Source organism: Pan paniscus, chromosome 2 (genome assembly GCF_029289425.2).
Source record: "Pan paniscus chromosome 2, NHGRI_mPanPan1-v2.0_pri, whole genome shotgun sequence".
Taxonomy (NCBI): Eukaryota; Metazoa; Chordata; class Mammalia; order Primates; family Hominidae; genus Pan; species Pan paniscus.
The window spans coordinates 135,172,289-135,177,500 of NC_085926.1; positions in this window are offsets into that span (position 1 = coordinate 135,172,289).

A 5,212-nucleotide genomic window follows, 5' to 3' on the forward strand; every position below is an offset into this window, starting at 1 on the left:
TGAACTCCTTGTAGGTATTCTTATTATATTAGAATGATATTACAGGATACATTCTAAAATAAGGTATACATTTCTATATAAAAGGGCATTTTGCATTTGTAAGATGTTCCCAATTTTCAGTGGCTCCTTATCATCCAAATAGGTGCTACTTCATTAAAGGAAGAAGTGGAATCTCAGGCTGGAATTGCCCCCAACCATTCCCTGGTGAGATGAATCAAACTTCCCACTGAGGACGACAGGCTCCGGCACACATGCTTCTCCACATAAAGGTTTGGGAGGACGTCTCCCCAAGGAACAGAGTGCTCAGCGTTGTTTTGTAGGTCAAGGAGAAAGCCCTAAGGTGGATTTAAAAAATTGCTTTTACTGAAGTAAATGGATAAACTGAAACTGCTGCACAGAAAACACTGGTCATTGCAGCTTGAATATTAGTGACCTAGTAAGGAAAGGAGAGAAGATAACAATCCTTAAACAAGTTCAGAGCATCATGGATATGAGAGAGGACATTAGCCATTAGCACGCTTCACTTTCCTGGGTGTGGCCTGTGCCCTGAGCCATCTATTTGGAAGCCTATAAGAGCTGGGACCTTAAAGAATATAACTTTTTAATCAATACTATTTTAAAAGTATTATTTTTCTGAACTTAACTGCCACATTTCACCCCCATCTCTGACTTAGAGAAGAATTTAAGAGCTAGAGGAAATGTAAATAATCTTCCATTTATTTATTCATTTTTTTATTTACCCACTCATTCACTCATTTACTCACTTATTCACCACTCACATGCTTCAGAAGCATTTATTGACTGTTCTTATACAGAGGGAGACAGACAGTCTCTGGTCTTAGAGGTTCACTTTCTGTAGGTGATATCATGCAAGCAACTGACATTTAACACAGATTGAACTCATTATGGGGCATTTTGGGAACATAGAAAACGGACATCTTTGCCAGCTTGGCAATCAGAGAAGGCTTCCAGAGCTGTGATGGTTAGGCTAAGACTTGAAGAGCAAGAAGAGGTTATGAGCAGTCCTTTTAACAGGCACCTGGCTAGCTGTTAACCTAAAGGGTACCCCTGGTTTCCTGGCCCACTTATGGGGAGAAGATCTCATATCTGGGCTTAAATGAGGTGAACTGAGCATTGTAGAGTTCCTTGAACTGGCATGGGGATGGGGGAGCAGGTGGTTTTAACCTTTAGGCTCTATTGACACTGTGCTTAGGGCTGATAGGGTTTTCAAGAACCTTCCAGAATGTTTGAGATGTTCCCAATTTGAAATGAAGACAAAACTGCCTAATTGAAATTAATTTGTTTAATTTATATACATGACTATATACACAATTTATAAAAAATGACACATTTATGCATGATTTATACAGTTTCTCATTATGCTCTCCAGTCTAGTCCATGTGTTGAGCAGAGTGAGGTAGCTGTGCTGTGGACCACAGACCTGCCCTTCCAGAACTAGAAGCAGCAGTCACCCACCAAGGCAAGACCAGGGTTTGAGCCCAGCTCTCCAATGGTAACTATGAGACTTTGGACAACTTACCTCTCTGAAGACTTAGCTTTCTTTTTTGACCAGCAGGGATAATGCTGTCCACTCTGCCTGCCTCGTAGAGTGGTGTGAAGCAAACCAGGTAATAGATGTCGATGTGCTTTGTAAACTGCAAAGCCCTATATAAACGCGAGCCATCTTGCCTGGCTCTGACTCCAGCCCTGACAGGGCAGGCAGGTGGTTCTGCTCACAGCAGACCTCTGATGGATTCCCCACTTCCCTGTCGACAGCTTCATCTCCCCTAATGTGGAAGAGGCAACATGGGGGACAGTTATTCTGGACTCAATCCTGACTGACTAGGGAGAATGGGTTGGTGTTGTGGAATAGATACATAGGGCTCTTCAGCTCACAAAGCATTTCACATGCATCATTTCACTTGGTTCTCCCAATAGCCCAAGGAGGAAATTGAGGTTTGCTTGTAATCATGCGTCTATGAGCTAAGGAGCCACGACTTGAACCCAGGCTTCTTGATCCCACATCTTGTGCTTATTCCCATGTGCTCCCTGGGAGTTCATAAAAGAGAAGGAAATACCCAGACAAGGTCATGAATTGAATAAAACGGCATGCCTGTCAACTACAAGTCCCAGAAACTGACAGATTGGTTTCTTTTTATTTTTGAAGGGAAGATGGAAGCAGGGCGGTGCGTGATGATGACAAGTCTAAGGAAGGAAAATCTCAGGCTTTCTTCCTTTCTGGGAAAGGGGGCTCCTCTGGGGAATGAGAGGACAGGCCCAAACACTAGAACAGGGGATGTTCCCTTCAGCCAGGTGGACAGGGAGCCGCCAGCCTTTGTGGCCAGAGTTTCCTGAGTTCAAGTCTTGATGTGTCCTTGGGCAAGTCACTTAAGTTCTTGCAGCCTCAGTTTTATCATCTATAAAATAGAAGTAAAAATAGTTCTGAAATAGAAATGAATTAGATAATGCATGCCAGGCTGCTAACTTCATGCCTGGCACATAATAGATATTCAGTAAGAGGAAATTATTACTCTTTAAATATTACCTGAATTAAGTCCAGCAGAGACTGTCTGCCATAGACGGCGTGCTTATGTCCCCCCCACAACCCCACCCCCCAATTCTTACGCTAAAATCCTAACCTCCAATGCGATGGTCTTTAGAGTTGGGGCCTTTGGTAGGTGATTAGGTCATGAGGACAGAATGCTCATGAATGGGATTAGTGCCCTTATAAAAGAGCCAGAGAGCTCCTTCACTCCCTTTTGCCACGTGAGGACCCAGTGAGAAGACCACCATCCACAAATCGGGAGGCAGGTCCTCACTGGACACTGAATCTGCCGTCACCTTGATCTTAGACTTCCCAGCCTCCAGAACTGTGAGAAGTAAATTTGTGTTGTTTAAGCCATCCAGTCTATGGTATTCTTAGCAGCCTGAAAAGACTAAGAGGCCTTGCCTAGGTTTCTGCCTAGAATAATAAACGACTTTGTTGAGTCACAGAAGAGCAGCTGTGCTGCTGGAACGTGTGATGATTGCAGTTTGCAACACCATACATTTCTTACCTCCTAGTTCCTGGCTTTGCCATCTCTGAAAATTTTCTGAGAAGCAGTCGGCATTCTTTTCCCCTCCCCTCTATGCCCTGCTCTCCTTGTGCACCAGAACACAAACTGTGTGCACAGTGACTAATGCATGCTCTTGTTTTTCATGACCATAATTGCCTCCACAGTCAAGGCCCTCACCTTTATGGCAGATTAGCAGTGTAGGGCTAAGCACTCAGGTTTGAATCCTTGTCCTACTGCTTACTAGCTGTGTGGCTTTAGATAAGTAACCTAACTTTTCTGGTTCTCAGTTCCTCACCTATAAAATGGCATAATGATACAACATGGATCTGGGCTAGTTTTTAAATGAGTTAATACATGTGAGACACTTAACACAGTGTCTGACACACAATAAATGCCTAGTAAATATTAGCTATGAGGGTTGCCACGTTTGTGGCTGATTTTCCTGCTCCTCATCCTCTCCTCCACAATTTATCAAGCCACAGTTACTGAAACAATCTTCAAACACTGGCTTCCACACAATATCCTCTTGCCGGAGACTATACAGCAGTGTCTCACTTGTTGCCTTTAGGCCTGTTGCCAGACTGCTCATCTGGCAGGCAACGGCTCCCTCTGCCTCCCATCCCACCGTCTTACTCTGGTCATTCCCCACCATCCAGACTTCCTGCTCACTCCCCCTCAGGCTCTCTCCTGAGGCCTCACATCACTGAGTATTCCTAGGACTCCATCTTTGGCTCACTTTTTTTTCCCCTCCTCCCAATCCTGGTAGGTAAGTTTAGCTAAGCCCATGGCTTCAATACCTTTTCTTTCCCATTGACTTCATGCAAATTTCTCTCTCTTTCTCTGATTTGATTTTTTGGTTGTTTGTTTTTGTGATTTCCACCATTGCGGAGTCTTTTTTATTTTTATTTTTATTTATTTTATTTTTTTTTTGCATTAAGCAGTTTTTTTTTTTCTTTAGGACCCTCCTTTAAAGTGCAAGTAATCATGGAAGTCATACTGATTAAGTCATTAAGACTCTGGGAGGTAGGACTTAAGAAATTAACATCTTATATTCTTGGGCACCGGAGGTCTCTGGAAAAAAGGCATTAAAGAGGGACTGGGAGGAGAACACGTGAAGAAAGGGGAGATAGGCATATATTACCCCATTTTGCTCAGGAATGGTCTGAGCTGGGCACAGGTAGGGAATAGACAAAGAGGGAAACTCAAAAAGCTGTTGTCTGTAGAAGATGAAGGTGAAGTGGTTGTCAAGCCTGTTTGATTGAAAATGATGCTTCAGGGATTCACAACATCTCAGGTTTAAGGGAGAGGCCCTCTAAAAAATACTGGGTCTCCCTGAGCCTAAGCGAAAATCTTACAGAAATCTACAGGTATCATTTCTAGGCGTTTGTCCTAAAGAAATAACCAGAGATATGGCCAAAGATACGCATGCCCTGTGAATAATGTCGTGTTGTTCCATGTTACTTCATTAAAACATTGATGAGAAAAAAATGGATTCCCAGGCGCAGCCACTGTCTGTATGGAGTTTGCACATTCTCCCTATGTCTGTGTGGGTTTTCTCCAGGTACTTTGGTTTCCTCCCATATCTCAAAGATGTGCATGTTAGGTTAATTGCTGTTTTTAAGTTGTCCCAGTCTGAGTGAGTGTGTGTGTGTGTGCCCTCTGATGTAAAGGCATTCTGGCCATGATTGGTTTCTGCCTCAGGTTCTGTGCTGCTGGAATAGACTCCAGCCTCTTGAGACCCTGACTTAGAATAAGTGGATTGAAAAGGGATGAATGAATGAATACAAATGATCATGAAATAAAAATTTATAAAATATATGATAATCATACAATTGCATGACAATAAAAAGTATGGGACAAAATCTTTCAGAGGGCCCAACATATTGGTTAGTATTTGGTTTTGAACTGTGTGGTTGTAGGAGGTACTCCTTACAATTTTTGCTTGCAAACATTTATTCCTTGATTTAATCCACTACCATTACAACCATTCATGGATCCACCAAAAATTGGGTAAATAATTATCATATTTGTTTTATTAATATTTCTTAAATGTATGCATAGCTCACATTTATTTCAATGTTTAACATTAGAAGTCTTTTAGGCCTTTACTTAGAAATTTGGTGATATGTTTGTGACCAGAAATATGCTGTAGGAAC